The 25,776-nt window shown below is 36.1% G+C and overlaps 1 protein-coding gene across 7 annotated transcripts in view; it reads right to left on the bottom strand.

The window, feature by feature from the left end:
• The window catches only part of LARP1B (La ribonucleoprotein 1B), a 128,575-nt gene that overhangs the window by 58,440 nt on the left and 44,359 nt on the right, over positions 1 to 25,776 (bottom strand). The gene's annotated exons all lie outside the window — the stretch shown is intronic.

The following is a 25,776-nucleotide window of genomic DNA, read 5'->3' as shown; positions in this document are numbered from 1 at the left end:
TAAGTGAAGACTGCTGGGGAACACAGCTTTAAAATATTACTCGAGATCACTTATTAATTACAAAGGGAAGCAGGTACCTTCTTCATCTGTTTGCAGAAGACATGAAGGAAAGTGACAACATGAAAACCAAATGACATCATTATGTCTCCTGAGGTGATATACTAAAGAGGGCACATAACCTATGTAATATTCCTGCCAAAAATATTTAACCTAAAGCTAGTCGTATGGAAATACCAGGCAAACCTAAACTGAGAGATATTTTCCAAAACTATTGGCCTGGATTCTTCAAAAATGTCAATGTCTGCACCCCTATGTTCATAGTAGCACTATTTACAATAGCCAAGACATGGAAACAACCTACATGTCCATCAATAGATGAATGGATAAGAAGATGTGGTGTGTATGTATGTGTGTGTGTGTGTGTGTGTGTGTGTGTGTGTGTGTGTATATATATATATATATACACATATATACAAAATAAAATATTACTCATCCATAACAAAGAATGAAATAATGCCATTTGCAGCAACTTGGATAGACCTAGAGATTATCATACTAAGTGAAGTTAAGTCAGAAAGACAAATACCACATGATATCACTTACATATGGAATCTAAAATATGACACAAATGAACTTATCTACAAAACAGAAACAGACTCAGAGACATAGAGAACAGACTTGTGGTTGCCAAGGGGAAGGGGGGACAGGGGAGAATTGGATTGGGCATTTGGGACTAGCAGATGCAAACAATTACATATAAAATGGATAAACAACAAGATCTTATTGTATAGCACAGGGAACTACGTTCAGTATACTGTAATAAAGCATAATGGAAAAGACAAACAAAAAAAAAAAAAGGAAAGAAAAAAAAGTCAATGGCATGAAAAGCAAAAAAAAAAAAAAAAAAAAGGCTGAGGAATTATTCTAAATTAAAGAAAATTAAAATTATGTAATTCTAAATGCAATGTGTGATTCTTGGAGTTGGTATCAAAAAATAAATAAAAAGTTATAAAGGACAGTATTAAGACAATTAGAGAAATCTAAATATAGGCTACATATTAGATACAGCACTATATCAAGACTAAACTTTCTACGTTTGACAGTTATTGTTATGTAGGAGAATGTACTTGTTTTTAAGAGATACAGGCTTTATATTTAGGGATAAAGTGGCATAGTGTCTATAACTAACTCACAGGTGGTTCAAAAAAATTCACATACATATTATACATATCCCTTTGATTCAGCATTTCATTTCACCCCTGGATTATTATAAATAAGTTTTAACTCAACTTCTGCCCTCCCCTACTCTGACCTAGGCTAATGCTTCTGTTAGATTAAACCTTACTAGACCATATTGTGATCATACCACTTTTCTTTGTAAGAACTGCAATCGCTCCTTATTCTAAATTCCTACATAGATTTCAAGACACTTCACAATCTGCTCCCATCCCACCTACCCAAACAATCTTCAATTTCAGTACATCACAATAGTACTAACATTTTTAACTTAAAGAAATTTGATTATACTTGTTCAGCAATTACAGTAACTTTTTAAGTTATTATTTTTTAATGCAACTGCCATTCTACTCAATGAACATACGCAGTGAAGTAATTAAGCCCTAAAATGTTAATTCACATAAAGAAAAATCCAACAAAAGGATGCATACATTTTAATAATGTCCTGACCATTCAAAGGTAAAGTATCTAGGGAATTCCCTGGCAGTCCAGTGGTTAGGACTCCGCACTTCCACTGCCGGGGGCCTGGGTTTGATCCCTAGTCGGGGAAATCCCGCAAGCCATGCAGCGCGGCCAAAAAAAAAAAAAAAGAGAGATTAAAAGGTAAAGTATCTAAACAAGTATAGTTTCACCATCTCCTCAAGGACCTAATTTTATAATTAAAGGCTTTCATGTTCAAAAAAAAGTTGAGAACCATAGAGAAACACTGATTAAATTTGAATTATTTTAAAAATCAGCCTCTTAGGGAAAAGATGACCATGAACAGGAAGAGCCACCAAGTTAGAATCTTCATAAATTTGCTCAAGTGCTTCAAACAGTGAAACACTTGAATATTTTATAAATATGATCCTGCTACATTACTATATATATGATAAATTTACATATGCATATTATGATGTGGGGCTATATTTAAAACCACATACGTATTTTACGAGTCGTTTAAAGGACTTTTAAGAGTATTTTGGCCATACTCAGTTTTCAACTTAAAAGGACTCTAGAACCAATTCCCAAATAATATTTAACTGCAGTGCATTAGAGAAGACACATAAGTTAGGTCTTAGACCTATCAGTGTTGAGCAACTTTTCTTTACTCAAGAAACAGTAATTTAAAAATTGCAAACTGTATTTTATAAATTATCTTTATCAGGATATTAAAAAGTACATCTGTGTTACACACCACTGCAATTCCATCAAAGAAGGAATAGGCCAGATTTTATAAACTACATAATTTACATTGTAATAGCTAACTTAAACACTATCTTTGAAGGAGATACTTTAGAAACTGATTTTTCATTTATTGACATACATTGTTTTAGTACTGAATTCTTAGTCACTCTTCAATCCACTTTCTTTGAGACACAACATTTGCATTGTCACTGTTCTTCGCAACAATCACAAGGCTTTAACATTTATTTAAGAGACAGTCCACCTACTTACAGCACCAGAGGCTACTTTCTGTCCTCATCTCTCTTTTCTCCATTTTCCCCCTTCAAGTCAAGCCAACTGGTTACCTTCACTAGTTGGACTACCTATTCTGTTTTGATTTTGTACATTTCCAGATAGTGCCTAAAAACCAAGGAAAAGCTCTTGCGTGCATCAAGGGATGGAAATTCTGATAAAAGTTATAAGGGGACAAATTTTACAACCACTGTTTTAGCAGTGGGAAAAAATTTTTCTCTGCCACAGAAACCTGAAAAATAAATCAAGCAGAGTCCCAGGAAAAGGCAAGAAATGAGTCAGTTGTTTAGGGCTGACTAGTCTACACCTTAAATCAAACATACAAAAGAGGTTCCTAGCCTGAGCTCAACAAACAGGGGAAACATAAAGGACCTTGGGCCTGTAAACTCCACGACATCAGGGACTTGCCGTTTATTTTCCTCAACACTGTACACAAGTGCCTATCACTAAGCTTGACACCTCACAGGTACTCCAATATCTGTAATGAATGAACAAAGAATGGATGACTGAATGAAAAACAAGACAGAAACTGAAGTCAAGAAGAATGCGTTCCAAAGGAAGATATTTTGTTGTGGTTTTTTTTTTTTTTTTTTTTTTTGGTCAGGAGTATTGAACAAAACAGTGGGTCCTAGATTAAGTGTTTTGTTAATTATAATATAGAATATTCATTACTAGGGCCAAATTTAAGCCTAACCCTTCTCTATAATGCCTCCCTTGATTATGCCAACCAAAAACTCTCAAAATTCTTTCATCCAGGTCTTTTAAAATAATTCTGCCTTAGTGTGAACTATATGTATACAGTACAAAAATTAATAGCTGTGAATACCACCTGTTACCACCATCTAGGTTAACAGAACACTGCCAGTACCTTAAAGTTCCTTGTTTGCTTCTGTCCAATCACATTCTCTTCCTTTTCTCCAGAGGTACTGTTATATGGATTTTAGTGAAGGTCATTCCCTAACTGTTTTTATTAACCACCTTTGAAAGTTCCCCTAAGCAATATATTTCACTTCCCCTGTCTTTGAACTTTATGTAAATAAAATCATATTTTAATATGATAATATAATATACTGCATATATTCCATGAATAACATTCACCAAATCTTTTTTAGTTTAATTTTTATTTTGGAATTTTTCTAACATATGCAAAAATAGAACAGTATACTGAAGCCCTATATATCCATTACCTAGTTTCAATTATCATCATTTTACTATTCTCTCATTTGATCTACACCGGCATTACTTTAAAAATCATCCCCATTTCTTTGTTTTTAAGCAGCTCCAGTCATGGTGCTGGTGTTACCCTTGCCTGGTTGTAGGTGGCTGTCTCTCCTGTCTGTAGAATTCTGGCCTGAAAATACCAGCTGGTACACCAAACTAAGCAGCTTCAACAGGGACATTATTTCCTCCTAATATCAGTTCAGTAACTGGATTTGGTTTTTTACTATTGTACACTTCTGGCAAAGAGGGAAAATAATAGTTCCTCGGTCTTCCTTTGTTTTTGAATTAGATTTTGATATTTCAGACTGTAAAGGGCTTTGGGGGATGATATTGATATTACCTGTGATAGCAGTAATTTTACTGAAGCAACTGCATTGAAATTCACTTGGGTTTTCTCTCATTATCAGATTCTATTCCAAACAACTATTCTGTAAATCCAAATGGATTACCAGTGTGCTATAGATTTATTATAGAACAACATTCTATGTTTGGTCTACAATGAAAATAGTTTAAGTTAGTCTTATCATCTAAAATATTTTTAAATGTTCTTTACATGAAATTTTATTTTGTATTTTTAAAACTTTAGGGACTTTATTTTTCTAAGTCAGTTAACTACTTTTTAAAAAAAATATTTTGTATCTACTTTTGTAACTTCATCAGAATAAAACATATTGAAAGAAAAAAAATCATCCCCATTTCTGTATCTATGATTAATTTATTTCACTGCTAAATACCAAACCATTATACACAAAGACACAATTTATTTGTCCATTATACTATTTTGGACATGATATGAAATTGATGCTTATTAGATATTTGTGTGTATACGTATACATTTAGAAATGGAATAGATGTTTCCTAGGATGCATAAACAGTCAACTTTAGTAAGTAATATTAAACTGTTTACAAAGATGGTTGTAACACGCAACAACATAGACGGGCCTAGTGTGTATTATGCCTAGTGAAATAAGTCAAAGAAGACAAATACTGTATGTTATTACTTACAAGTGGAATCTAAAAAATAAAGTAAATGAATGAATATAACAAAATAGAAACAGACTCACAGATATAGAGAACAACTAATGGTGACCAGTTGGGGGAGGGAGTGAGAAGGGGCAAGACAGGAGTAGGGGATTAAGAGGTACAAACTACTATGTATAAAATAAATAAGCTTCAAGTATATATTGTATAGCACAGGGAATATAGCCAATATTTTATAATAACTTTAAATGGAGGATAATCTATAAAAATTCTGAAGCACCATGATGTACACCTGAAATTAATATAATATTGTAAATCAACAATACTTCAATTTTTAAAAAAAGATGGTTCTAACAATTTAATCTAGCACCAACTGTGGTATGTGAGTTCCTATTGTGCCGTTCTTTACAAAGACTTAATACTGTCAGACTTTAATTTTATGATGTAGCAGTTATGATCTTCTGCCTCTGCATACGACAGAGTAACTGATACAAGCCTACTTCTCCCAATGAAAATAACCATAAACTGATATAAAGTAACTATTTTAGCATTGGATAACTAGCAATGCAAGATCCTGATCTCTGAAAGAAGAGAAATTCACAAGGTGGACTCCACAATCACCCCAGCTCTCTTTTCTCAGTACAATTTCCCAACCATAGCACAGCAAGCTTCAGCCCAAGCAAAGAATGGCTGTCCTGCTGAGCTGAGAAGGTAGTGCTTAGCATTCAGGGAAGCTGAAGCAGTGGAATCTATAGAGCAGAACACTGAGGAAGAGGGAGCTAATTAGTGCTGGAGGAGGCAATACCCCTTGTGAGTAGGGGGTCAGACCCCTGTGAGTCCTTGGCTGAAGGCTGAGCTACATACATAGAGGATAAGACCCCCTGAGACATATCCAAAAACATCTGCAAAGGGACTGAGCTGAACAGTTATATTAAAGGTCCAATAGCATTGGGAGATGATGACATATAGACCCAGTTGAGAATGGAGAACCCTTGTTAACCACTCATCAACACCCAGGGCATCCAGGTGAGATACACTTTAAAAATTAGGCCATGCTACAGAGTAAGGCCCACCCCTTACAGTAAGACCTACTCTAGATTCCCTAGCAGAGCCTAACACAAAACCTGGTAAGATGTTGACGAGACATAGGGTTTAGAGGCTAAGCTCTACCAAGTTAGAGAGGTTTTCCACAGATCTAACCTAACAAAGAATAAAACCAAGCCCACAAAATTCCAAGTTGTCAGGCCAATAAAACAAAAAAACCAACATTCCTCAGAGGAAGATGACATAATCTATAATCTCTACAGTATAATACCTAAAATGTCTAGTAAAAAACATTTCACATTTAATATCTAAAATGTAAAAAGAAACAGAAAGATGTAACACATAGTCAAGAAAACAACAATAACAACAACAGTCAATAGAAACTGTCTTCCAGATGTCTCAAATGTTGGATTTTACAATAGGGACTTTAAAGCAACTATTACAGAGTTAAGTTTGATGAACTAAATGAAAAGATGGTCTGAATGAATGAACAGATAGGAAATCCCAGCCAAAAAAGTAGACTACAAAAATAATAAGTTATAGAACTGAAAACATTGTACTTGGATGAGCTTAAGAATAGAATGGAGATGGCAGACAAAAGCTAGTGAAAATAAAGACAGATTTGAAGACATAATTTAATGTATAAAACAGAGGGAAAATAGCCTGTGAGCCACAACTACTGAGCCCACATGCCACAACTACTGAAGCTTGTGTGCCCTAGAGCCCGCGTGCCGCAACTACTGAGCCATGTGCTGCAACTACTGAAGCCCACACGCCTAGAGCCCGTGCTCCTCAACAAAAGAAGCCACCGTGATGAGAAGCCTGTGCACTGCAACGAACAGTAGCCCCCGCTTGCCGCAACTAGAGAAAGCTCACGCACAGCAACGAAGACCCAACGCAGCGAAAATATAAAATTTAATAAATAAATAAATAAAAGACTGTTTTTTCTTTTCACAATTTCCTTAAAAGACAACTGTTAGTTTAAAGCAAAATAATAACATTTTAAGATGGGGTTTAGAATACATGTAAAAGGATACGACAACACTAGCACAAAGGCAGTGGAACTATATTTTTGTAATTATAAATTATATTTGTAAGCCAAGAAATATTAACTGTCAGATGAGAAAAGTGTGAAATGATATAATAATCTAGATAGATTTAGAAAAGTTAAGGAGGCATATTATTAGCACTAGAGTAATCACTAAAAAATAAAAAAGTTTAAAGCAGCATAACTAAGAAGCCAAAAGAGAAAATAAAATGTAATATTATAAAACGTTTGATTAACTTAGAGGTCACAAAAGAAGTTAAAAAGGGAATAAAAATATTATAACTAGTAAGACCCAATTATATGATGTCTACAAGAAACCCTCCTATAAAATAAAGGCACTAATTGGGGAATTCCCTGGCGGTCTAGTGGCTAGGACTCAGCGTTTTCACTGCCAGGGCCTTGGTCTGATCCCTGGTCGGGGAACTAAGATCCTGCCAGCCACACAGCACAGCAAATAAATAAATAAAAATAAAATAAAATAAATAAATACAAATAAAATAAAGGCACTAATAGGCTGAAAGTAAAAAGATAAAAGAAAGCTGGCAACTTTGGCTTCAACATCAGCTTCAAGACATGGCATTACAAGAAATAATGATGAGGGACTTCCCTGGTGGTGCAGTGGTTAAGAATCTGTCAGCCAACGCAGGGGACACAGATTCGATCCTTGGTCCGGGAAGATCCCACATGCCACAGAGCACCTAAGCCTGGGTGCCACAACTACTGAGCCTGCGCTCTAGAGCCCACGAGCTACAACTACTGAAGCCCAGGTGCCTAGAGCCCATGCTCTGCAACAGGAGAAGCCATTGCAATGAGAAGCCCGCACACTGCAATGAAGAGTAGCCCCTGCTTGCCGCAACTAGAGAAAGCCTGCACGCAGCGACGAAGACCCAACACAGCCAAAATTTAAAAAAAAAAATTAAAATAATGATGAGTCAATATGGATCATTGTGCATATTTCACAATGATGAATCAATTCATCAAGAATACATAACTACATATGTATACTGCATCTCATAACAGATGCATACATATGCATCACACATACATGCATTTAATAATAGAGCTACAAAATTTATGTAGCAAAAACTGACAGCTCTAAAGGAAGAAATAAACAAATTTCAACCACAGTTGAAGATTTTAACAGCCCTCTCTCAGTAATTTATATGAGAAAAAAAAGTCTACAGGATATATAAGATTTGAACAATGCTATCAGATAACAGTCTGGCCTAACTGACATTTACAGAATATTACACCTAAAACCTACAGATTATAAATTATTTCCAAGTATACATAAAATCCTCCACCAAGATAGTGGAACTATCTTGCTTGCTTAGTCATTTTTTTCTCTGAGCACCAACCCCATTCTAAACTTACTTCCCTTAGAAAATACTTATGGGAATATTTTGAGGCTTAGAATGACGTCAGTCTACAATCAGTGGGCCAAATCTGGTCCGTGGTCTGTTTTATTGTACAGCCCTCTAGCTAAAAACAGCTTTTACAATAAAGGGCTACATTAAAATAAAATTTAAAAATACAAAAAACAACAACCAAAAAACCAACCATGAAGCAAAGAACATGCTACAGAGACACTAAGTAACCTGCAAAGCAGAAAATATTTACTATCCAGCCCTGTACAGAAGAGTTTGCCAACCTCTGAAATAAGTTCCTCCAAAGAGGATATACGTTTGCGTATGCCAGGCGCCTGTGATTTTAATAGTCCAGAACTACTTTATATTCTTAGTTCTAGCTTTTTTCAGACTAAAGTATATTATGAATTTGAGCTGCAAATCCATAAATGTTTGACCATCGAGTGGTTACTTCCCACCTGCCTCCATTCAGAACCAAGACCAAGACACGCCCTCTGAGTGAATGTCCGCTTCTGAGCTCAGTTTCTTTTCTCTGGGGTTGCATATTCAGTCAATCTATGGAACAAGCATAACTTTTTTTTGGTAATTTTTTCAATAATTTAATCTAGAATTTTTAGTTATTTTCCATAGGAGGGTTATCTGGGAACATAGCTATTCATATACTCACAAAGAGAACACTTGAATCAAGCTCCTTCAATTGTATTCTGCTACTATAGAGGTTTACGTAACTGTGGAGAGAGCAGGAAATGTAGAACATGAAAGGATGCTCAAAGAAGGTGATGTCTAACCAAGTTTGAATCATGAATAGGAGTTTGTGTAGCAAAGATGATGGGGCAAGAGCATTTCAAGGCTTTGGAGGAACATGCACAAAAGCTTAAAGATGAGAAGAGTATCTTTGGGAAACTCCAAGTACTTCAGTGTACAGAGCAAAAGAGCAGTGAGATGAGGCTGGAAAAGTGGAAACATGGAGATATGGAAGAATTCATGAAATATGAGAGTAATACAAACAAGACTTACTAACTTGAGGCAAAAGGGATATACCCATGCCAATGTTCAGGGATCACAGACCCAATCACCAAGATAGGAATCATAAACCAACTGGGGAGTTCTGTTTACTGTGAGGAGGAAAAGGAGCTAAAGAAGGGGGTTTTGAATGGAGAAATAATAAATTCAGTTTGGGGCATGTTGATTTTTAAAGAACTCTAGGACAAATATGATGAAATGTCCCAGGAGGCAGCTAGACACACTGCATCTGAAATTCAGGGTCAAAATCTTGTCTAGATATAAAAGAGTTGGGATTAAAACAACATACAGTGGTGAATAAAGTCCTGCGTAGAAAGAGTGCTTAGAGTGAGCAGTTAGAGTAAGAATATAGATAGAGTCTTAAGTCATAAGCCTAGGAATCTCTGACAATTAAGAAACAGACGATAAACGTAAATCTAACTGAAAAAGAATGGCTACAGAAGTAGAAGGGGGACGCCCCTGGTGGTCCAGTGGCTAAGACTCCGTGCTTCCAATGCAGGGGGCCCTGGTTCTATCCCTGGTTATGGAACTAAATCCCGCATGCTGCAACTAAAAAGATCACACGTGCTGCAACTAAAAGATCCCGCATGCCGCAACTAAGACCCATTGCAGCCAAATAAATAAATACTAAAAAAAAAAAAAGAAGAAGAAAAAGTAGAAGGAAAAGTGAGAGAATGTGGTGTAATGGAAAAGCCAAAAAGTTTCAATAAGTTAACAGCTTTAAATACTCGTGACCTAGTAAGATCTAGATAGGATCTTTTCCATCATTTTAAGAAATAAATCAAGAATAATCTTGGTACTGTCCTCCATTTTCCTGCCTAATCCCTTTGGTCTAAAGCCTCCCTAGTAAAATTTCTGCAAAAGAAATAGCCTGTAGTCTCCCACTGCTCACCAGGAATCTCTGATTTTTCTAAGAACCGTTTTCTTCCATTCTACAAAAATGACTTAACTTTGTCACTCTCCACCCTTTCACCAGCCCCATAACCCTGACTCATTTCATTGAGAAAGGTAAAATCATGAGGAGGAAATTACTCTTATTTCTACCACGAAGTCTACAAACCCATCTACACTCATGTTCTATTTCTTCCCTCCAGGTAAAGAACCAAAGCCTCTCCTTGAAAGGCCCATACTTCTCTCTGTATCAACTGTTCTCAACTAGGGGTGATTCTGCCCACATAACTCTCTTCAATGTACATTTTTTACAATTGTCATGGGGGTGGGATGCTTCTGACATCTAGTGGATAGAGGCCAGGGATGATGCTAACCATCCTTTGTTGCACAGGACAGCTTCCACGAAAAGAATTAGTGTCTGGTTCAAGATGTCAATAGGGCCAAGGCTGACAAACCCTGATCCACAATGCTCTGAATCCTATCCAGTCTCACAGTCTCAAGAATTTAGCTCCATTTTCTACTCCCTTCTACATCTTCAACTCTCCCTTTCCACTGGACCATTCCCATAACCAGGTAAAATGTTCCAGTACTTTCCAATCTTTAAAAATATATTAATAAACAAATACACACACACACACACACACAAACTTTGACTCATCTCCTTTAAGGTACTGCCACTTCTCCAATATATTATACCAAGCTTCAATATTCATATTATATTATTCAAAATAATATTCAATATTCAAATATATTTGAATGCATTACATTCATATTTCCACTAGTCATTTCTTCAAACTTTTCCCCCAACTGTTCCACTGCGATAACTCAGCAAGTTTCTTCTTTCCTATTTATGAAGCAGCTCATAACTAAATTCAATGGTCAATTACGGTAGTTATCTATTTATCTAGATTTTTTGGATTATCTCCATCCACACACCCTACTCTCATCAACATCACCATTATGAATTACCTGGAGATTGCATTTTCAATAGTCAGTCATGTCCACTACCACATTCCCAGCTCCCAGCACAGTGTGGCACAGGGCAGGCACTCAAGCATATGTTAATGAATGAGTTCCTGGGAAAGAGTTAATTTACTATAAAGCTACCATAATTGAAGTATGTGTATTAAAATAAGGAACTGACTTGTACAAGGGACTTTGGCTAGAATTTAAATAGTGAGGCAAAACCTGAAATTAGGTCTCCTAATTCACTTGTCTCTTCAGCAGGGAGAAGTCAAATCAAAACCATATCTAAAGGGAGAATGATGGGGCCTCATGCTGCCTGTGAGAGGAAAGCAATCTGAGGAAGTCTTTCAGAGTAAGGTATTAGGAGGAAGAATTAAGAGTTTTACATTTTAAAATACACAACACAAAAGGACTAATTATGAAAATATCTGACACTATGGCACCTGGGGAAGAAATCCACAGACTGTACTTTGATGTCACAATTTCTATGTAAAGCCTGAAGCTTCTGCATTGTCTTTAAATTCCTGGTCTCACCTCTATTTGCATCATTATTCCTGATCCCACATAACCATATGGCCTTTGTTCCTTCTCACACATGCCCAGTCTTTTACAGTTTTCAAAGGTCTTTAAAATTCAATGGGATAGGGTTTCCCTGGTGGCGCAGTGGTTGAGAACCTGCCTGCCAATGCAGGGGACACGGGTTCGAGCCCTGGTCTGGGAAGATTCCACATGCCGCGGAGCAACTAGGCTCGTGAGCCACAGCTACTGAGTCTGCACGTCTGGAGCCTGTGCTCCACAACAAGAGAGGCCGCGATAGTGAGAGGCCCGCGCACCGCGATGAAGAGTGGCCCCCGCTCGCCACAACTAGAGAAAGCCCCCGCACAGAAATGAAGACCCAACACAGCCAAAAATAAATAAATAAATAAATAAATTTATTTTTAAAAAAACCAAAAAAAACTCAGTGAGGTAGAGAAGACAAGAATGATCCCCATCTGAGGTTCAGAGAAGTTAGTTTTTGGTCCAGAATTGCACTCAGTGGAACGTGCACACAAGTTGACTCCTGGTCAGGAATAGGCCCCAGCTTTGCCAGAGAGGTTCTCAAGTTGGTGTTCTTCTCTGTGAGAAGAGGAACAGCTCAAGTGGTGGTGGTGACTCTCAGCTTGCCAAGTCAGTATGATGTCATGTCTCTTGTCTGCCAGGTGAGGATGTGGCATCTCCTGGTGAATTTGTACACCATTTCCAGCTACATACCAAAGACTTCACCACAACTGAAGTTCCTCTCACCATCTGCAACAAACACAAAGGCCTGCCTGCATTTGTAAGGGAAATGCAGCAGGAGACAGCAAAGTAGTCAGCAAAGTCAGAGTGAATAACAGCCATCAGGTCTCCCAAGGCTTGAGGACTCCACAAATTCAGAATAGGTCAAGGCTGAAGAGAGCCCACCTCCAGTCTACCCTCTCAACAATGAGCCTGCTGATGGTCTCAATCATCCAGCAGCTGGGTATGTTCTGTCATACAATATAAAGCCAGGAAAGCCAAGGAGAACTCAGGGAATTGACACTTAGACCAGCAGTGATAACTTCACATAATACTCTAAGAAGTACTAGACAAAGCTGACATACTGCAAAATAGCAAATGCGATGAGCCTAAAGATGAGATTGACTGACCAATGTGATTCAAAAGCTTCCAATTTGAAGGTTCTTCCTGATATGCTAGAAACAAAGGCATGAGTATATTTAGGTTTCCACACAATCAACTCGGACAGAGGGTACAATGAGTGAAGAACTGGTTGCAATGTTTTTTCTCCTTTGTTCTGCAGGTTCAAACTAGAGATTTCTCATTAGGGAGAGGCATCACGACGGATAGTAGACTGGACAATTCTTGAGCCTCACAAGCCCAGAAGCCAGCCAGCAATGAGTGACAAGATGCCGAGGCCCAGCAGCACATCTCTTGGATGGAAGTCCTATCTGTATGTCCCCTGTTAATAAAGCCTTCAACAATGTACAGCTTTGCAACACCACCCCAAGCAGACCACTGGACAAGAAGACAAATAGCTGTATACAAAAAACAAAAACAGGTTCAACCTTACACCTGAAAATAACACAATATTGTGAATCAACTATACTTCAATAAAAAAATTTTTAAGTATTTAAAAAAAAAAAAAAAAGTTCACCCTAACCTTTATTTTAGCCCAAGAACAGCCCTGCAGCTCCAAGAAGTGAGTCACTCATCTCTGGCTTACCTCTTCTTGTCCCACACATTCCCCTTCATGCTAGCCTGTTCTTAGTATTGTCATGAAATATGCCACATAGGAAAACGTATTAAACATACCTGTGCAACTTGTTTAGAAAACTAATATGTAAAATAAATAAATAAATTTAAATGAAAATTTTTAAAAAAGAAAACTAATATGTAAAAACTACTAGAAACACAACACTGTTAGTAAATTGAAACCCTGTGTATTCTACTCCCCACAAAAACAACCCAAATCCTGACTTATGTGATAATTATTCCTGCCTTTTTCTTTACAGTATTACCTTCTATGTATGTTTGTACACATTTCGAAAATACACAGATCCTTTCATGGTTGTTCTATACTATTAGAAAATGAAATCTCATTCATATTTTCATGAATTTCTCATTCATGTTCTCTTCAGGTATTAGTATCAAGGTTATGCTCTTCTCATAAAATGAGTCAAGTATTCCCTTTTTTACCTCAGTCAATTCAACAAATATTTGAATACTTATCAGCTCTATTCACTGCAAACTTGTTCATGGCTGGAATTATTCCAATTTTAGAAGAACTTGCTAATAAAATTAAGTTAAATCTTGGAGTCTGAAGATTATTTAAAATGATCTATAGCAACTTTCTTTTCCAGTCAGTTTTGGTTAACATATATTTTTCTAGAAATTTTTCCTTATCTAAATGTTCAAATCATTGGTCTGAAATACCTATTAAAAGTTCTCCATAGGGGCTTCCCTGGTGGCGCAGTGGTTGAGAAGCTGCCTGCCAATGCAGGGGACACAGGTTCGAGCCCTGGTCTGGGAAGATCCCACATGCCACGGAGCAACTGGGCCCGTGAGCCACAATTACTGAGCCTGCACGTCTGGAGCCTGTGCTCCGCAACAAGAGAGGCCACGATAGTGAGAGGCCCGGGCACTGTGATGAAGAGTGGCCCCCGCTTGCCACAACTAGAGAAAGCCCTTGCACAGAAACGAAGACCCAACACAGCCATAAATAAATAAATTAATTAAAAAAAAAAAAGTTCTCCATAATCAGTAATTACATCCTTATTTTCACTGCAGCTAAAATATGCACATTTTCCTCTATTTTGTCTTCCTAAGTATAATTTTGGTCTTTTCAAAGAATTAAGTGTTGGTATGATTAATCCTCTCTTAGATCTAATTAATTAAATTATTTCTTTCCATATACTTTTATGGAAGTTTATTTTGCTAATTCTTCTTCTAACTTCTTGAGAACTTTCTAACTTCTAGCTTCATAAAAGCTACAGTAGATTCTATTATTGCTCAGAGCCCAGATTTCCTAAATTAAAGGATTATGTACATCTACCCATTGTAATTACCTTTCATCTCCTTTGAGCATATACAACTCTGGCCCATATACAACACTTACCCACGTGATTTGCTTTAGCCAACGGAATGTGAGCAAATATACATAAAACACACCTAAGCAGCAATTTTGAAAACAATTATACACTTTAGCTCATCCTCTTGTTCACCCCATCTGCTATATGAATGAATGAGCAAGTACTGTATACAGGCTGCTTTTTCAGTATGAATACCAACCAAACAGAACCAAACACACACACACACACACACACAGAGTTGTAGCAGCCAACCCAGTCACTGCCAAGCAGTGTGAGAAATTTTTTACTTTAAGCCGTTGAGACTGGGGTGGGGGTGGGGGGAGGATTTTTATACAGCAAAGATAATAGTGGTGATTGGTTTATTAATTTCAAGCATTTTACCTAATATTTGCATTTAAGCCTCTCTCTCTAGGTGCACCTTTAAAATTCAGCTAACGTTCCACTTAGATTTTCTAATTTCCACTATGATTTCTTCTTTGGTGAGTTATTTAAAATATACCTTTGTTCCAAAACACACGGGGTTTTATTTCCATTGTTAAACACTAAATTAATTCCACTATTAATGGTTTTATGTATTATCAATGCTTAAAAATTTGCTTTATAAACTAGGTCAAAGTAGTATAGATATCTTCAAAAAGAACATGTACTCTGCAGTTGCTAGGTACAGAGTTGTTTCTCAAATTATTCTGTTTTTAAATTATTTGATCATTCCTTATTTAGTTAGGGGGTAAATTACATCACTATGACTGGATTTGTTCTATCAACTTTTGCTTCACATATTCGAATATTTTGTATTAAATACATCAAATATTAAGTTATACTTTCTGATGAATTTCTTCACTTTTAATCATTACAAAAGGACACTCTTTAGCACTAGTAATGCTTTTTGTCTTCAAGTCTACTTTGTTAAGCCTATTCTGTCTGATATAAATATATGTACTACAGCTTTTTTCTTTACTTTTTATTTATTTGGTAAATGGCTGGGTTTCTTTTATAATTTTTATTCTTAATTGGGATAAAAAAGCAAATAACAAAATTCACCATCTTAACCATCTTTAAGTGTATAGTTCTGTAGTGTTAAGTATACCCACATTGTTGTGCAACAGATACCCAAATTTTTTTATTAAGCAAAACTGAAACTCTATCCTATTAAAACAACTCCCCATTTCCCCCCACCCCATAACCACCACTCTGTTTCTATGAATTTTAATACTTTCGTACTTCATATAAGTGGAATCATACACTATGTCTTTGGGACTTGCTTATTTCATTTAGCATGTCCTGAAAGACTATCAGTGATGTATGTAGCATGTGGCAGATTCCCATTCTTCTGAAAGCTGAATAATATTCCATCGCACATAAACACCACCATTTTGTTTATCCATTCATCTGATAATGGACATTTGTGTCGTTTTCACTTTTTAGCTATTGTGAATACTGCTGCTATAAACATGCAAATATCTCTTTAGTTTTCTAAATGCCATACTGTTTCCCACAGCAGCTATACTATTTTATGTTTCCAACACCAATGCAAGGTTTCAATTTCTCCACATCCTCTCCAACAAATGTTATTTTCTGTGTTTTGCTTTTTATTTTGAAAGTAGCCATCCTAATGAGTTTGAGGTGATAACTCATTTGATTCTGACTTGCATTTCTCCAATGAGTAATGATGTTGAGCATACTTTCATGTGCTTATTGGCCATTTGTATATCATCTTTGGAAAAATGTCTATTTGAGTCCTTTGTCCATTTTCTAAATTGAGTTATTTTGTTGAGTTGTTGGGTTTCTTTATATATTCAAGAACATTAACACCTTATCAGTTATGATAAGCAAATATTTTGTCCTATTTTGCAGGCTGTCTGTTCACCCTGTTTTGTGTCTGTTAATACACATAAGCTTTTGATTTTCATGAATTCCAACTTGTCTATTTTTTTAAACATGTGCTTTTGGTGTTATATCCAAGAAATCACTGCCAAATCAAATGTCATGAGGCTCCACTCCCATGTTTTCTTCTAAGAGTTTTGGGTTTTAGGTTGAATTCTTTAATCTGTTATTAAAATTTTTATGCATATGGTGTTAAAGTAAGGGTCCATCTTCATTCTTTCACATGTGAATACTCAGTTTCCCCAACACCATTTGTTGAAGAAGTTGTCCTTTCCCCATTGAGTGGTCTTGGCATTCAAGTTCTGGGCTCTATAATTCCAATTGTCTATGTCTATCTTTATGCCAGCAATACACTGTTTTAATTACAGGAGTTTTGCAATATGTTTTGAAATCAGCAGCATGAGATTTCCAACTTTATTTCCTCTTTTTAAAGATTGTTTTTGGTTCTTCAGGGTCCCATGAGATTCCATATAAATTTCATTATCCGTTATCCTATTTCTGCAAAAAATGCCATTGGGACTTTGATAGGGATTGCACTGAATCTGTAGATCACTTTGGGTAGTACTGACTTCCAATCCATGTACACAGGATGTCTTTCCTTTTACTTGTTTAAAAATCATTTTATTAAGATATAATTCACATGTGGTACAATCTACCCCAGTGTACAATTGTTTTTAGTTTACACATGCAACCATCATCACAATCAATATTACAACATTTTCATCACTCCAAAAAGAAACCCAGTACCCACCAGCAGTCACTATTTTCTCCACCCATCCCAAACCCCACCTTAGGTAGCCACCAACCTAATTTCTCTCTGTTCTGGACATTTCAGATAAACAGAATCATATAATATGTGGTACCTTGTGACTGGCTTCTTTTACTTACCATGATGTTTTCATATAGCATGTATCAGTAAATTCACTTTTTTCTATTGCCAAATAATATTCCATTGTATGGCTATACCACCTTTTATTTATCCATTCATCAGCTGACGAGCATTTGAGTTCTTTCCACTTTCATAATGCTGCAAGGAAGACTTGTGTACAAGTTTTTGTGTGGACATATGTTGTCATTTCTCTCATGTATATACCTAGGAGTGGCATTCCTGGGTCATATAATAACTCTGTTTAACATTTTGAGAACTGCCAAATTGCTTTCCAAAACAGTTGGACCATTTTACATCCTTACCAGTAGTCCATGAGGATTCATATTTCCCCCATCATCACCAGCAATTGTGAGTATATATTTTTTATTGTGGCCATCCTAGTAGGTATGGGCGGCACCTCATTGTGATCATGATTTTTCACTTCACTTCCCTGATGGCTAATGATGTCAACTAAGTTTCCATGGGCTTATTGGCCATTTGTATATCTTCTTTGGAGAAATATCTATTCATTTTCTTTGCTCATTTTATAACTGGGTTATTTGCCCTTTTTATTATTGAGTTGTAAGAGTTTTTTACATATTAAAAATGCAACTCCTTTATTAAATATGATTTGCAAATATTTTCTCCTAACCTGTTTTTTTCAGTACACTATGTTTTAGAACAGTTTTACCTTCACAGCAAAATTATATGAAACTAGAGTTCTCATATACCCTATAACCTCCCCCACACACAGCCTGCCCACTATCAACAACCTGCACCAAGCGTTACATTTGTTACAATCAGTGAACCTACAATGACATATCACCAAAAGTCCATAATTTACATAGGTTTCACTCAGTGTTGTACTTCCCATGGGTTTTGATATATGGATGGATATAATGATGGATAATGACATATCCATCATTATAATATTATCATACCAAAAAAATCTCACTGCCCTAAACATTGTTTGTTCTGCCTATTCATCCCTCCCTCCCCGCAACCCCTAGAAACCACTAGTTTTATTATCTCCATCATTTTCCTTTTCCAGAACATTGACTAGTTGGAATCACCCAGTATGCAGCCTTTTCAGATTGGACCTTTTCAGTTAGTAACATGCATTTAAGGTTCCTGCATGTCCTTTCATGGTCTGATAGCTCGTTTCTTTTTACCACTAAATAATATTTCATTGTCTGGATATACCACAGTTTATTTATCCATCTGCCTACTGGAGGATGTCCTGGTTGCTTCCAAGTTTTGGCAATTATGAATAAAGCTGCTTTAAACATCCATGTGCAGGTTTTTGTGTGGACAAAAAATTGTCCACACAATCTAGATTGTATGGTAAGAGTATGTTTAGTTTTGTAAGAAACTTCCAAACTGTCTTCCAAGGTGGCTGTACCATTTTGCATTCCTACCTCCAATGAATGAGGGTTACTCCACATTCTCAGCAGCATTTATTAGTGTTGTCAGTGTTCTAAATGTTGGCCATTCTAATAGGCGTGTAGTAGAATCTCACTGTTGCCTTACTTTGCAATTCCCTGATGATATATGGATGTGGAGTATCTTTTCGTATTCTTATTTGCCATTTGTATATCTTCTTTGGTGAGATGTCTGTTCAGATCTTTGGTCCATTTTTTATTCAGGTTGTTTTCATATTGTTGATTTTAAGAGTTCTTTGTATATCTTGGATTATAGTCCTTTATCAGATGTGTGTTTTACTAATATTTTCTACCATTCCGTAGCTTGGCTTCTCATTCTTGACAGTGCCATTCACATAGCAAAAGTTTTCCATTTTAATGAAATCCAACTTATTAAAAGTCATTGCTCAACCCAAGATCATCTAGATTTTATCTTATATTACTTTCTAGGAATTTTATAGTTTTGTGTTTCACATTTCAGCCTGTGATCCATTTTGAGTTAATTTTTGTGAAGGGAGTAAGGTCTGTGTCTAGATTAATTTTTTTTTTCATGTGGATGTCCAGTTGTTCCATCACAATTTGTTGAAAAGACTCTATGTTCTCCATTTTATTGCCTTTGCTCCTTTGCCAAAGATCAGTTTATTTTTAGAGGTCATTTCTGGGTTCTCTATTCTGTTCCATTGATCTATTTGTCTGTTATTTCACCAATATCACACTGTCTTGATCACCATAGCATTATAGTAACTCTTGAAGTTGGATATTACCAGTCCTCTGACTTATCTTCTCCTTCAATATTGTATGGGTTATTCTGGGTCTTTTGCCTCTCCATAAAATTTTAGAATCAGTTGGTCAATATCCACAAAATAAATTCCTAGAATCTTGATTGGGATTGCATTGGATCTACAGATCAATTTGGGAAAACTGACAATATTGAGTCTCTCTTCCTGTGTATGAATACAGAATCTCTCTCATTTATTTAATTCTTTGATTTCTTTCATCAGAGTTATGGTATTCCTCACATAGACCTTGTACATATTTTCTTAGACTTATATCTCAGTTATTTCATTTTGGGGGGTGCTAATATAAATGGGTTTTTTGGGGGGGGTCCATCTTCTGGTGTCCTTTGAAATACAAAATTTTAAATTTTTTGATAATATCAAAATTATTTTTTCCTCCTGTTGCTTGTGCTATTGGTGTCATATAAGAAACCACTGTCAAATACAAAGATTTTCTTCTATGTTTTCCTCTAAGAGCTTTGCAGTTTTTGCTCTTATATTTATGTGTTTATTTTTAATTAATTTTTGTGCACGGTGAGTTAGGGTGGTGTCTAATTTATTCTTCTGTATGTGGATATCTACTTGTCCCAAGACCATTTGTTGAAAAGACTATTCTTTCCCTATTGAATGGCTTTTTAGGCACCTTTGCTGGAAGCTGGTTGACCACAGACACATAGGTGAATTTCCCAACTCTCAATTCTCTTCCATTGATCTGTATGCCTATCCTTATACTAGTATCAACATTGCCTTAATGTAAGGACTGTGTATGAATCCTTCAACTTTGTTCTCTTTCAAGATTGTTTTGGCTATTCTGGGTCCCTTGAATTTACATATGAATTTCAGATCAGCTTGTCAATTTCTGCAAAGAAGCCAGTTAGGATACTGACAGGGACTACACTGAATCTGTAGATTGATTTTGGATTATTACTATTTTATGGTGTGTATTTTTTCAGTCTTTTAATTTCAATCTTTTGGCTGCCTTATCTTTTTGATGTGTCATGTGTAAATAACATAACTGGTTGTATTTGCATATATTCTGACAATATTCATTTTTGCTACTTAAATATTTGGGTTTCAATTTACTACCTCATTTTTGTGCTGGAAGATTCCTTCCCCTTTATTCTTGTCTTATTCCGTATTTTCCCTTTCTCCTAGTTTCAAGATTATTCCTTCTAATCTTATTTTTAACTGGGTATCCTTCAAATGGCAAAATGAAAACTTTTATAACTAAAAATAATCAATTATCTTCTTTCCAAACACAAAAGTACCTTTAAATACGATTTATTCATTGCTCTCTCCCAGTTTGTGTTAATGTTATATTAGATCTGTGAGACACAGTTATTGTTTTATACAGTTAATATTTATTCAGATTTATTCACATATTTATCACTTGCTTTGCTCTATACTCCTTTCTGTATCTCTGGCACCTGGAATCACTTTTATTCCAATTTTGGAAATTCCTTTGACGAACTGCAATTTCTCTCATTATATTTCACTCTCTTACTTGAAAGATACTTTTGCAAGGCACACAATTATAGGTTGGTAGTTATTTTCCCGTTTTATATTAACACCATTGTTCCATTGTCCGTTGCATTCAAATGTTACTGGTGAGAAGTCAGCTATCAGTTAGCTGTCCAGTCACTCTTCTTTCTTTGAAAGTAACCGCCTTTCTTCCCTGGCTGCTCCACTCTGGTACCTCTCTGCAGTTCAGAAAAAGTCCTAGGTATTACCTATTAAAATACTGACTCTGTCCCATTTTCTCTCTTTTCCTTCTGGAACTCTGAATAAATATCTATCTTAGACCATGTTTATCACTCTATATTCCACTTGTTTTTTACTTTTCTCAAAAATAAAAAGATTTATAATAAAATCCACTAGATGTTAAATTATACAACTTGATTTGAAATACACCAAATAGCAAAGACTGTCTACAATACCATTCTATACCTTCTTTCATATATTCTATCTCTTTATCTCTCTATGCTGATTTCTGAATAGCTTCTTGTAAACTGTCTTCCAATTCACTGATTCTTTAATTGTATCTAATCTGCTGTTAATCCCTTCAATCAACTGAGTTCTTAATTTCAGCCTTAACTGTTTTTATTCCAGAAGTTCTAGAAAGGTTATTCTTTAGAATTTATTTTTCCCTGCAGATATTTTTCTTTAAACACAGTAAGCAAAGTTACTCTATACTATGTTTAATAATCCTACTATCTAAAATTTTTCAGGGTATGGTCTTACTGTCTGTTACTTTTGCTCATTCTCACATGCAGTACCTTATTTCCTTGTTTGCTTATTAACTTTGTGAGCTGCTCACTTTCTTTTCTTTTTTTTTTTTAAATTTATTTATTTATTTATTTATTTTTGGCTGCATTGGGTCTTTGTTGCTGTGCTCGGGCTTTCTCCAGCTGCAGCGAGCAGGGGCTACTCTTCGTTGCAGTGCATGGGCTTCTCACTGTGGTGGCTTCTCTTGTTGTGGAGCACAGGCTCTAGGCACGCAGGCTTCAGTAGCTGCAGCATGTGGGCTCAGTTGCTGTGGCTTGCAGGCTCTAGAGCGCAGGCTCAGTAGTTGTAGTTCACGGGCTTAGTTGCTCCATGGCATGTGGGATCTTCCCAGACCAGGGCTCAAACCCGTGTCCCCTGCACTGGCAGGCGGTTTCTTAACCAGGGAAGCCTAAGCTGCTCACTTTCATTACAAAATAATTTGAGTAAATTCTTTGAGGCCTAGGATAAAGATGAATGTCTTCACAAAAAAGTTAGATTTGCTTCTGCTCATTTCTGGGAAATAAACAGGCCACAATCACTTTAAATTTATGACTAGTAGTTACTCTAGTCACCCATATAGTGTGAATTTGGGGTGCATGATTATAACTTCTAAGCCAATTTTTTTCTCCTTATTCTGCTTAGCACAACTAAGGAAATATGCTTTGTGGTCCCATAGAGGTGAAGATGAGAAAGCAGTTAAGTTCTCTTTCCCTAGGGTATTTTCCTTAGGTACCAATTCAATGGGAAAAGGACTCCTGTTGGAATCCCTGACTTTGACTGGGCCATGGGTTTGTCTTTTACCCCTATATTTTGGGTGGCTTTTGCAAAGCTGAACTTCTCAAACTACCCAAATTCCAAAATGGTCTCCCAGGCAAAACTGGTTTCAACACTCTACTTCTCTATGGTTTTATTCTGATAATAACTTACCTTGTAGATCTTCAAGGATTTTAAGTAGATATTTTCTCATTTATTAAAATGCCATTTTAGTTGTCTTCAGTAATAACGACATGTCAGAAACAGAAGGCCTACACCTACTCTTTGGTACAGTTCAACACAGCTTCTGGATTCAGCAAAACTCCCTTCACAAAGTCAGAAATGATCAACAAACAACCCTACCAATTTGGTATTCTTTTCATTTATACCTAAACTCAATCTGTCTAGCTTCTGACACATCTGATTATTCTTTCCTCTTGAAGACAGTGTTTGGCTTCCACACCAGTTTCCTATACAACTCCTGAATGATCACTCCTCAGGGTTCAGACCTGGGTCTTCTAAATTCTACATTTCCTCTGCCACCAATTTATCTTAAATTACCAACATACATCTCCTGGACTACTTTAATAGCCTCCCAACTGGATTTCTTCTGCCACTCTTGTCCCCATCTAATCCGTTCTCTGCCATAGTAACCAGTGATACTTTAAAAATAAAAATTAGATCACATCCTGTTGGCCTGTATAAAATTCTTCAAGGTACTGCATCTGAACTTTAGGTAAGTTCCAAACTATTTAACATGGCCCACATGTTACCTTCTATGATCAGATGCATGTCTATATATCTATAACTGTTCTCTTACATAAATACTATCAACAGACCTTTTTTCAGTTCCTCAAATATACCAAATTCTTTCCCATCTCAGATCCTTACACCTGCTAGTCCCTTTTCCTAGAATATGGTTTATCTGTTATTTGCATGGCTCATTCTTACTCATAGTTCCTATCTCACTATAACTGTGACTTTCTCACAGGCATTCCCTTATAGCCTAATCCAATAGCATCTTGTTCTTTTCACATTTATCATAATTTGTGATCAAGTACTTATTGCAACTTATTTTAATGTCTATTGCCCCAATTATTTGTAAGAATCAGGCATGTAGAGATCCTACTGTTATCTTCCCCTTCCATGCCCAGGACCTAACACAGTGTCGCACACACAGTAGGAGTTTAATATATATTAAATAATTGATTCCTCTCCCTCTAAACAGACCCTCAGAAAAAGTACAATTCTAATGAGAAATTATGTTGAGCACAGAATTAGAAACAAAGGAAATAAGTTAAATAACAGGAGTGTACATAGGGATCAGATAAGACATAATTACAAGCAGACCCATAATGCTTAAGAGCCATATAGCCAAGATTACTTTCCCCTGACTAATATTTAATGGCTAAGGCAATAGATGAGTTAATTAAATTTAATTATTGTTGTCTACACTTTAAAGCAAATAATCATCTATCAACAGGATATGTTTCTCAAGGCGACTTGAAAGTTCGTTATTTGGCACTCTGAAAATATTTTCCCACAGAACCAATATTATACACAGAGGTTAGGTTCCCCTGGTTAGTTCATAATGTTTAATCCGTAATTCATTTATCCATTTTAACAAATATGAATTGAGCACTACTTTGTGCCAGGAACTGTTGCAGCTGGAGATACAGCAGTGTACAAAATAAGACAAAAATCCCTATCCTCATAGATCTTACATTCATGAGATGGAAACAGAAAAGAAGTAAGTGCAATATACAGAATGGTAGATGGTGAAGAACAAAGCAGGGTAGAGGGATAGGGAATGGAGGTAGTGCAATTTTAACCTATTATTAGTTTATTTTCTATCTCTTTTTGTTCCCAAAAGGATTTACATTAGATGTTACTTACAGAACTTAAGTATCACAAATAAAGTAACAACCCTTACACAAGGAAAGACTTTCAACCAACTTTATAAAAACACACTTCCTTTCCCATAGCAGTAGGACAGAGAGAACTGCTCAGGCTCTAAGTCACTGACAAGCTACCATATCCTGAGGCAGGATCTCCATAAAGGCAGGGGCTAGAGAAGAGGGTAAAAGTAGTGATGGAGAAATTCAAGGAAGAAAAGAAATGAAGACTCAAGAAGGAAAGTACACTTATTGATGATATGGAGCTCCACAGACAGCCAGTCCCTTCTTTCCAACCACGAGTTGGCTGGCTTTTCTTTCTAGAACTGTATTTCTGACCAAGATCTCTTTCCTATTTGGCATATTATACTTATACAACTCTTCCCTCATTATTCTATCCCCAAAACAAATATTTAATTTTGGGGGGTTTTCTGATCAATTTAATGGCAGAAAAAGATCCTTTTTAATTCCTATCTATACAATTAAAAGTCATATAAAAGGAATGCAGATAGCCAGTAGACTACTCTGGCACTCTCTTATTGTACCTTAATAACTGGGATAGGTACCAGGAGGTGGGGTGAAATGCAAGAAGATAAAAAATTGGAACAAGGTTTCAAACACCACTCCCAGCAACAAAGTTATGATTGGACAAGGAGAGAGAATCAGCCAGTTTAATCTTCTATACTTGTCAACGACCAGTTCTACAACCACAGAACATGCACTGCAGACTAACGTGAGAAGGACACAAGGGGCAACAAAAGTAACTCCTTTGTGAAGCCCTGCTCACATAGCTAGGGTGATTATAGCCAGGAAAGGAAAGAGCATATAAACTAAGCCTGTCCATAACTTTAGATTTTATTCCTTCTTATGAGAAAAGGCCTTCTTATTATTTTCACCTGAAAAAAGGGTTTTTAATCAGTGAGTGCTAATATTTTTTTTTGTAATTAAAGTACTTATTTCACTGTCATTTTAATAAAATAATTTTTCAGGTTGTGAATATCAGATATATTTCCAGGAATTTTTCAAATTAAATATAATTTATTTATATTCAAAATTTCATAAAATAAACCC

This window comes from Eschrichtius robustus, chromosome 4 (assembly GCF_028021215.1).
Source record: "Eschrichtius robustus isolate mEscRob2 chromosome 4, mEscRob2.pri, whole genome shotgun sequence".
In the NCBI taxonomy this organism is placed as follows: domain Eukaryota; kingdom Metazoa; phylum Chordata; class Mammalia; order Artiodactyla; family Eschrichtiidae; genus Eschrichtius; species Eschrichtius robustus.
The sequence above is the reverse complement of the archived record's forward strand: the minus strand, read 5'-3'. Positions and strand labels throughout refer to the sequence as shown.